Consider the following 11,276-nt stretch of genomic DNA (forward strand, 5'->3'; position numbering starts at 1 on the left):
CGGCATGGTGAGAGCTCTCTCTCCCTTGGTGCCTATATCATCAGGACTTCATTGGCATTCCTCATGGGCAGACAGTATGCATGGCTGCTGGCAGCTAGATGGACAGTATGGACAATATGCATGCCCCCCCCCCCTTTCTTTCGGTCTTTCTTTTTACCTTTCTCACTCATTTCTTTCATCTGCGCTACCTTTTGCGTTTATCGGTGCCTTTACCTTTCCGCTTCCCTCCCTTTCCTCCACCCTCCTTCTCTCCTCCCCTCTCCTCTTCTCCCATCTCCTTCTCCCCTATCTTCTCCTTCTCTTCTCTCCTTCTCTCTTCTCCTCTCCTTCTCTCCTCCCCTCCCCTCTCCTTTTCTCCTCTCCTCTCCTCCCCTCTCCTCACTTCTGCTCTCCTCCTTCTCTCTCCTTCTCTCCTCTCCTCCCCTCTCCTCCCCACTCCTCTCTTTCTCTCCTCTCCTCCTCTTCTCTAGTAGTTGATTTATTATTCCGGTGTTTCAGCAGAGGCATCATCACAATGCTGCTAGATGCAGCGTGCAGCCAGGGCTCCAGTAGCTCCCGTGTCTGTCAGGCATTCGCTGCCAGCGGGTCCTCAAGTGCTCTTCACACTGCTCTTGCAAATTTCATTCTCAAAGTGCCACAGAGGATGAAAGTTACATCATGCCGCTCCCCACTGAGAGGGGGGGATTTTTTTTCTTCTTGTTTTCACTTTACTGTTTGGTGAAAACAGTGAAGTGAAAACAAGAAAGAATGTAGTAGCAGCCATTTTGAGCGGTTCTATCTCGTGGAGCTCCGCCCCCACTGGGCTAGCTCCTATTGACTTGGGAAACCTAGCCAGCTTCAATTGACTGAAGAAAAAAAGACATACACACACCTGTGTCCAACCAGGTCCGGTGCACCACTGTATAAGCGGGCTTCGCCTGCACAACTGCTCCTACGGAAATTTCAGCTTGCGAAGACGACTTGCGAAGAAGAGCGAAGATGACTTCACAGCGTCTTGTAAGCAAGTCTTGTAACATGTCCAAACAGCCGGCTACGATGTCTCACCCATCCGTTGCCCAACGGCCGGTCCAGACCAGTGCGGCTGGCAACCTCCAGAAGCGAAGCACCTAACCACGGTGCGCCGAGATGTGTTACTATCTTTGCCTTCCCCCCATGCTCTTTCAAGAGTGGCGGTGGGGACGTTTCCATTAAGGCAACAATAAAAATACACTTAATTATTATTTTTAATTATACATTCTGAATCTCGTGTTGTGCCTAGTCGAGCTACAAGCGGCATAACCGTGTTATAGCTCCTTTGCAGGGAGGAGGGAGAGGATGTTGTGAAACTAACTTGTCCATTAGTGAGTACGACGGGACCGAGCTGGCCAGGGCTCCGGTCCCATTGAAAAACTTTGATGTGTCTGGTTCGAGCCACGGAGTCTTCTCCTGCTGTAACAGCAGATGTGATGACCCTAGGTCTCACCGGTAATATGGGTGTTTTTAGCTGTAACAGCAGATGTGATGACCCTAGGTCTCACCGGTAATATGGGTGCTTTTAGTACAGATGCTCAGCCTCAGTAGGCCTGTTGTGTGTGGCAGTGTTCGTGCTCTATTTCACAAAAGGCACGAGTCACCTAGCTCACGCTTAGCTACTCTGCATGATGCCCTTCATAAAACAATGTCTGGTTCTCATGCATCGCTGAATCTGGCGGGAGCCGCAGCCTCGGCTAGATAGCAAATGAGAGAACAAGTTTCCCAGAATTATCAAGGATAAAGTGACATTTTCACTCTCTCTCGCAACATGCATGCGCAGGCAATTTTGCACACAGCCAGAAGGAATATGTTGTATGGGGCACCACCCTATTCTGTACCGGGAAACAGATAACCTTTATCAATATTCTAATTTATTAATCTCAGTCTGAAGGTCTTGACTCAATCAAGTGACCTAAAGATCATGTGATGACGCTAGTACATGATCAAAGCTTAATAATATTTATTGAATTTATACTAATCAACTATCAAAATAACATGAAAACACAATTCAATAATAGATGGAAAAACAAATGTGGCAATATCTAAACACTGCAGAAATGAAATGAATGATGTCATCGATTATCACAGCCTATCCTAAATCCTCTAAGTTTAAACAACACTTGGCATCACACCACATCAAAAGAGAATGCTGGATGGCAACATTATGGTAGTGTGTTGGAAAGCAATGTGTCCAGAGGTGTTGTCTGGCTCGAAGAAGGGAAGAGGCACATATCTCTTAAGAGTCTGGAATCATCAAATATCTCTGTTATGGTTTCAACATATTACATTTCCCCAACATGCATAATCAACTGAATCATGATTTTAACTTCAGATTGATACCAAACATTGCTAGGTTGATTTAGCAGCATAGAACCAGTTATTTACAACCCACAGTTACACAGACAATGTATCAATGTTCATACTTAATTCCTAGGGCTTGTTCTCATGGTGGTTGCATCACATAGTTGGGAGAAAGTAATTGCACTTTATTAAAGAAACAAGACAAATAATGTTCATATTCCTTTGTTTCACTGTGTGAGTCTGCTGGGAGAGAACATTATTGGGATGTTGCACCCTGGGTTTATTACCACAGGGGGAGAGAAGAGAGGAGGACCATGGCGAGGAGAGAAAGAGTTAATGGTTTGCAAAATCGGACCAGTCCTTGGCTTGTCAGGTTACTGTGAGTTTGATAGGAAACAGTCTAAACGAACCATGTTTCTCCCTGATTGTGACCTCCCATTGATTAGTCACTGGGTAGAGTAGAGCAGGATGTCCCATGGCCTGCAGATCTTTATCAGCTCTATCAGCTGTGGAGTGTGATCACCAACATTCCTGTGTCAGTGAGATGGCCTCACAGTATGGGCCTCACAGTATGGTCTGTATAATATTTGTCACGTCCATAATCTGCGTCAGGCTACATGCCTGTCGTGCGTGACTGTCTGTTGCCCATGGATGTATTAATATAACTAATATTTACTATATATAATATATTACTTAATATTAATATAGCTGTTGCCCTACCCACCACCCTCTTGTAAGAGCGGCGGTGGCAAGGTTTCCATGCGAGGTGACAATATAATACAGTTGATTGTTGTTTTAGTTGTCATGTGCTTGCTTCCGGTAATGTACAGTCTGCACCTCATGTTGCGCTTAGTTTAGCTGACACACGGCGGAGCCTTGCTGTAGATCCTTTGCACAATAAGAGAGGGGGGGAGTGTTTGTGAGTACGACCAGACCGGGCCGCTCAGGGCTTCGGTCCCGCCGGAAAAACTTAATGTGTCTGGCTCCACCGGTAGTGTAGAAACGTTTTCGCTTGCCAACGGGGACAGACAGTGTGGGAAAGTATCTCATGGGGTGCATGAGTGAACTAGCTCACGCTCAGTTACTCTGCATGCCGTTGTTGATACTCTGTCTGGTTCTCAAGAAAATGATATGACAAGTTTCCAAAATGTTGAGAATGAAAGCGATGCTGCATTGGACCAGGACAGCAGAGTTTCTCCGCTGTCCGGTGGCGGTCAGGGCCAAGTTGAATTATGGCAGATTCCTCAATCTGGTGCCATGATCTTCGACACAGCCTCTCTCGAACTGCTTAACAATCTGGCAGGAGAAGTGCCTCTGTGACAGCTCGTTAAAGCGCATTCTGATGTAGAGGTATTCCATTGAGTTTCACTGCCCCCCTCCACCCTTCCTGTGCATTGTGGAGACAGTGATATCGTGTCCCGATCAAGCAGCAGCTTTGTCAGCAGAGATTGCAAAGCTTTTATCGAAGGGAGCGGTGACTGTGGTCCCGTTGGAGCAGAGGAGCGAGGGGAATTATTCCTGCTAATTCCTTGTACCCAACAACACAGGAGGAGTGAGACCAATGGACCTCTGCCTTTTCAACAAGGCAGTGGCAAAATTGAAGTTTCACTTGCTTACGGCACCGCAAATGCTGGAAGCGGTCCTTTTTTTGCACCAGTATAGACCTGAAAGACGCTTACATACTTCCACATGCCGATAACTCCTCAGCATCGGATGTATTTGCATTTTGCTTATCAGGGAGTGGCGTATGATTATACCAGACTCCAGTTTGGATGTGCACTCGCCCCCAGGACCTTCTCCATTTCTGTTGAGACCACGGCGCTGGCAGTGCATCAGGATCCTCGCGTACCTGGACGACCTGCTGGTTCTAGCTCCGTCGCCTATTCTGGCTTTGACTCACACCTCACCGACCTGGGGTTTGCGGTCAATTTGGACAAGAGCGCTCTGTGGCCGGCCCGGCAGTTTGTTTACTTAGGTATCAATCTGGCCATGGGCACCATGAGAGAGTGTATGTCTGATCCGAGGAGAAGGAAACGCTAGAGAAGAGTCTCAGCATTATCCGTCCGTCTCTGAAGGTCTCTGTCTTATCTACCATGAGACTTCCGGGCCTCATGGCAGCAGCTCATGTGGTGGTACCATTGGGTCTGCTGCACCTGAGACTGTTATTCCTGTACTGTAACTCTTATCTACTGGTCTGTCTGTAGCAGCCCCTGGAAGAATAATAATTCTGGCTCAGGTCTATAGCAGGGGTATTGGATATGGATTTTAACACCCCCCCCCCCTAGCTATGTGACCTCAGCACAGGAGCGAGCAAAGCTGGAGGGGAAGTCATCGTTAACACAGGGGATATCTGCATCAGTACATGTATTACCCCCCCTTTTCTCTCTCTCTCTCTCTCTCTCTCTCTCTGCTGCTCTGTCTTGGTGGCCTCCTCACAAGCCCACAGTGCACAGCAGACGGACGCTAGAACATTCACTGAGTGCAACGGAACATTCTACGAGGCAGTTTGGAAACCCGTTATTGTCAACGATGCATGGCAGGTAGATTACCCAAGACAATGGCTGATAATACCGAGCGACGGTGGACAGAGTCGATCTCTACATTCTTGTCGCATACACGAGACCCTGGTTTGCTCCTGAACGGTGATCACATCACAGCCTCTGGATTGGCCTGCATCAGCCGAAGTGTTCGAGCACCATTGGTGTGAACTTGTGAACTCTTTGCATGTCTTCCTTCCTTTTATATTCAAATAGATAATCAACATACAGATTTAATATTAAGAAGCCTGTCTCATTATAAAAGGCCCTGAAAATGTGTTCCTTTAGTAACAGCCATCTTTATCCATCTTTAGTTTTCTCACTCCTCAGAAAGAGGAGAGGAAGTTGAGGAAATAGCACCTAGTGAGTTGTAATTGTGTTATATAGCAATTAACTAATATTCCTCTAGCCTGGTATGACCATCCCGATCTAGCGAGCTCACTGCTTCACTCCGCAATATCGGTCTGGCCTTCGCCCCATAGAGAGCGATTATGTGGGAGGGGGTACTTGCCTTGACAGACAAACACCTTCAGCAAACTTTTGCCAAATCCAGTCCGAAGAACGGCAAAAACGTATTTTCCACCGAGAAACTCCGCTAGTGCATACTCTTGCTCTTAAATGTTGTGATTAAGTCTATTTCTGCAATAACTGCACTTATAGCTGCGTTTATTCTTCTAATGTTAACGTTACCACTCGTTGCTTCGGGAGCCACCATGTTTGTTTAGTGAGCGGCAGGGACACGAACCAATCAGGGGCTGCTTTCCACTGTGGGGCGGGACAGCAGTTAAAACGCAGTCCCTGATTGGCCCGGTATGGTCTGGATTTTGGCATAATCGCTCTGGAGGAGGCGAAGTTCCAGACCGTTCTGCGTTAATGAAACAGAATGTGAGCTTGGTCGTACCAGGCTAATATTCCTCTACAGGTTAGAATGCTTCAGAGAAAAGAGAAGATATTTTGCTTTGAATTGGTATGACAATGATGTTATTATGACTGAAAGGAAATATTCCCTCATTGGATCAAATGGGACAGGAAGCCATCTATTATTGTAACACTGAGAGAGAGAGAGAGAGAGAGAGAGAGAGAGAGAGACAGAGTGAGAGAGATAGATAAAGGGGGGGGGGGTTCATTAGTTTTTGCTTTTATTGCTTTAATTCCTACATATATATTTTGTTAAATTACATTGTTTTTTCTGTAATGGATTGTAAGTATGTTCTATTAGAATGAAGAATTCCTGAAAATACCATATATACAGAATCAGAATAAGTAATAAAGTACAAAATGCTAGTGCAAAAAAGGATAAGCTAAGAAAAAGAACAATAAACAAAAAGTAGTGCAGTCTGTGTATATACTGTACAGGGAGTATGCAGAGTGTAATGTGTGTGTGAGTGTGTGTATGTGTATATGTGTGTGCGGCATGATATGTGAGTGTGGTGTGTCCTATACGGTACATTCAGGTCATGTGCAAGTGTGTGTATGTGTGTGCGACATAATAACTGTATATCTCTCTCTATATATATACCTTCTATACATTCAATATTCAGAAATGATGTACAGTATGTATCTGTATCTATAGGTACTGTATGTATGAATGATTTTGATTTCATATGTAGGTAAAAACTACAGCTGCATACCTGCGTAATGTACTTGCATGTGTGTACTGTATGTTAATATGTAATTACAGTACATTAGTTCTTTCGTGACAATAAAGCCCATTGAATTGAATTGAACTGAATTGAGAAAGAGAGAGAGAGAGAGAGAGAGAGAGAGAGACTGTGGTTTCTAGTGTTAGCACCTTAGGGGGTGGAAGGCTTGTGTTATCTGTCCCTCCTCCTTACCGTGTCCTTCCTCTGTGAACCTGCACAGCTTCCTGTCTGTAATTATAGTGCAGGGTACAGGCTGGGCAGGCTCTCTGCCCATGCTATTGAAACATCCAAAGAGGAACTCCCTGACCCCTATGACTCATTCTAACGCACAATAAGCCCCCCAGGCACACAGTCATCATCATCATCATCATTGTCATCATCATCATCACTATCATCATCATCCATTTTATTTTTTATTCCCTGTATCCTGATGGGTAAATGTGTTTCTTTTATGTTATTCCTACTGTATGTGAGGCTTTATCGGAGCACTCACTCCATCTCTCTCTCTCTCTCTCTCTCTCTCTCTCTTTCTGTCTCAGACAGACAGGCCCTTAAGGAGGAAGATAGAAGCCAAAAATAGTCCCTGCTCTGTCTCACATTGATCCTCTCCACAGGCCAGCGGGAGAGAGAGAGAGAGAGAGGGAGGGAGGAAGGAAGGGAGGGAGCGCAAGAGAAAAAAATATCATAACCACCTCCTTAGGGAACTTTGGGAAAGTGATGGAGAAGGTACTGTTGCCTGTATGGTGAGAGAGAGAGATTTTTATTTGTCCCATGCAATGTACATGTACATTTACAGTGAAATGTCGCTGCCGGCTCCAAGATTATGCTCAATAAAGATAAACTCCAGAGAGACAGATATGTGTGACTTCCACCTCCAGCTGTGGTCTTTTTGTTTCTGAAGACCACACCGCTAGAATGTGTTCACAACAAATATATGTTTTTGTCCTGGCGAGAACATTCTGACGTCATACACACACTCCCCATCAAATCAAATCAAACTTTATTTATATAGCGCATTTCATACAAAAAGACAACACAATGTGCTTCACGGAAATAGGGTACTACTGATCCTACACCTTATTTTCCAGAGGGAAGCAAAACACTGTTCACCCACCATCATGTGTTCAGTTAACAGTCATGTCCCCCAAAACTACATCAAGTGTGACCACTGTTGATTGGAGTGATCGGGCGTCTATATCTAGATTAGAATGGCTCTGAACAGATAGGACTTGAGAGTGGAAGAGAGAGGGAGTAAGGGAGAGAGAAGGAGTGTGTGTGTGTGTGTGTGTGTGTGTGTGTGTGTGTATGTGTGTGTGTGTGTGTGTGTGTGAGAGAGAGAGAGAGAGAGAGAGAGAGAGAGAGAGTCAGAAAGTGTTAGCTTAGCTTATGTCCTAGATGCTTAGCCCCAGTAGAGATAAGAGTGGGGCCTCTAGCTAAAGCCATCAGGGGAGATTGGCTGTCCTCCGTTCTGGAGAGCAGCTCTGGCTATCACACAGGGAACAGGTTTAAGAGTGGGGGGGCATGGGGCCTCTAGGCTGCTCACTGCCATTACTGCCTCACTGACCTGTTCAGCTGGCCATGAGGCTTGGATAAGGAACACATACACACACACACACACGCAGGCATACACACTCGCACGCACTCACACAGGCATGCAAGCATACACACTCAAACACACCCACACACACACACACACACACACACACATACTGTAAATGTGTAAACGGAGATGAACAAGCTTATATGCAAACAAACAAGTCATGGAAAACATATATGGTGTGTTATTCTTAGTGACAGACGTACATTCACGAAATGCACTAATTTATCATAGTGATAAATACGATAAATAGAGCCTGTCTCACAATATCATCATGCAGACAAAGATATGTAAATATTCTATGTCCAGCTGTGGCCTACACAGATGCATGAAGTAAATCATGTCCAAAATCTCCCCAAGATTGTTTGCCAGGTCTTTTGTACTTCCTCTCAGTCTGCTTGTTCCCCCAAGCAGACTTCCCCTCATTCAGTTCCAGTCCAGCCCAGAGAGGGCAGTATCTCCCCAGCTGCAGGGTAGGAAGCAGCACATGTATTGTTGCTCTCTGGTCTCTCTGGTATCTCTGACAGAGTGCAGCGGGAGCAGTAGGAAAACACTAATCCCTCTGATTTGTGTCCTCTCTCTGGCATGCGGGTCACTCATTTGGCAAAGAGGTGAAAACAACAACAATCCAACAACAGTGCACGCATGCACGCACACACGCACGCACTCACACACACACACACACACACACGTGTACACAACAAATAGATTACACAAAGCACATTAGAGATATAAAGAGAAAAAAAAGTATGGATGGAAAGGGAGATAGAGAGCAAGAGAGAGCGATAGAGAGAGAGGGGAGAGAGCAAGAGAAAGAGATTGAGAGAGGGCAAGAGAGAAAGAGATTGAGAGAGGGCAAGAGAGAAAGATTGAGAGAGGGCAAGAGAGAAAAAGAGCGAGAGAGAGAAGAGGTATTGCATTCTGTTTGTAATTATTTTGATATATTTCTCATTACAAATTCCCTTGCATCTCAGCAGCCAATGGAAGGCTGCTGATATGAAGAAAACAGTGTTCTGTTTGAGTTCACACAAGGATCGTCCAGAACAATGGGGAATTACATGTGAAAACAAACAAAATAATAACATTGACGACATGACCCCATAACCTCTTGATGTCAGCAGATACGCCCGATGGTTATTTAAAGCCTGTTACAGTATGAATCTAGCCATTGTCAATGAGATCAAACATGGAGGAGTCGACTATTAGTTAGGTTCACTATGTAATTTTCTTGGATTTTTTTTTTTGGGGGGGGGGCAAAACTATAACTTTTTGGAAAGGGTATTGTATAAGAAATCAGAAAATCAATGTTTCAATTTGCCTAGATGTCTATGTGGTGGCCATCTTGAAATTGACAAAATGGCTGCCGTAAAAAGTAAGTTTTGTAATAACCCTAGTCTGACATTGCTTGTACTCTAGCTGATTTCCATGGGAAATGAGAGACATTTGATTTTAACATCATTGCTGATGCCTAGCCATGACCACCATTAACAACAAATGACAACATGGAGCGAAGATAAGCAGTAATGTAATCACAGTAGGCTACTGAACGGGGATGGGGGTGGGGGGTACGCTACTTTGTTACTTTGTTTCTGCCACTAACTACTAGGCTACCCATCATCCTCCTCTCAAATAATCTGAGTTCCTAGAAGCTCTCGCTGTGTCACAATGTTGCATTGTCTGAATGCACAACAGTTTGACAACGGTATTCGTCCCTCCCTTGGTGCTGATTGGCTAATTGCTATAACCCGCGGCACTATTTTGTCGATTATTTTTAATTGGAGAATCAGCTGTTTCATGTAACACCAGACCAATAATCTTTGGAGTGGGCAGATTCGAACACCATCACAGTTGAGGGATTGTCTTGATGTTGACATCCTTGGGTGAGTAAGATGCACACACAAAGGAAGCCAGTGTTGATAGCACTCCTTCTGTCACTTCGTCCAAAAGCATCCGCAGTGCATTGATACAGCAAACTATGACCTTCTCACCAGACATAGACATTCTAGTGATAGTTACAGCAAACTATGACCTCTTTGCTGAAGAACGTCCATTTCTATGGCCTCTGGTGTTGTGCAGATTAAACGAGCTCTAGGAAAAGAAAGAGCAAAGACTTTGCCAGCCTTCCATGCATTCACTAGGGCCGACACCACATTAGGTTTTCCCATATAGGCAAGGCAACCTGGCTGGAGGTCTACCTCAAAGCAGATGAAGATGTTGCCAATGCTTTGCCGATGCTTTTGGATGAAGCAGAAGTGACAAAATAAATTCTATCAACTCTGGCTTCCTTTGTACAGTATCTGCACCTTACTCAGCCCAGGGTAGTTGTTGGCATCATTTGATTCCTTGACCCAGAAAATGTAGGTTTAGCAGTTAAAACCAATGTTCTAGCTTATTTAGAAGACGAGATATTACAAAACTTGTAGTATCTAGTAGTACTATAAAAATATAGTTTTACGGCAGCCATTTTGGAAATTCCAAGATGGCTGCCACATAGACATCTGGGCAAATGGAAACATTGATTTTCTGATTCCATATACAATACCCTTTCCAAAAAATGTAGAGTTTTGCAAATCCCCCCCAACATTTCAACGACAGTTTAAATCAAAACATAATTAACCTGACAGGCAGAGCTCATGGGATTACTCTGTCTCTCCCCTCCCTGGAACACCTTTTTCTTTTCCCCTGCTTCTCTGTGTCTCATCAGTCATTTCAATTTCAAATATGATGTTTGTCTTCTTGCGGAACGGGGGCACTAACTCCCTCGCATAATTGATATTCATTTTCCGAAAGCAAATAGTTCAAGGGATGATTCCACAGAGTAATATCTTATTTATCTTATTTACAGAATACACCGACTTCATTTTCGGAGCGTGTCCGACAGGAAGAAGAGATCCGCCAATGCGTCTCTCTTCTGTGCTTTCCGTACAGGCCTCCATCTCCCCCTCACAGCGTCTGTCAGACATCTGTCAACGGTGGCCATTACGAACCCGATTTAATACAACATGCCGCTGTGAGCACCCCTGTCTGTGAGCTGCAGGGAAAAAAAGGATTTCTGCAAAGCCTAATTTTCCATCTGATGGTTGCATTCATTGTTTTTTCACATGATGCAAAGGGCCGGGAGAAATGTGAGTTATCTAATTTTCTGCATGGCTCTATGGTATGCTGTATGGTTTTACCATATGGAAA

This window comes from Borostomias antarcticus (assembly GCF_949987555.1).
Source record: "Borostomias antarcticus genome assembly, chromosome: 13".
Classification (NCBI taxonomy): domain Eukaryota; kingdom Metazoa; phylum Chordata; class Actinopteri; order Stomiiformes; family Stomiidae; genus Borostomias; species Borostomias antarcticus.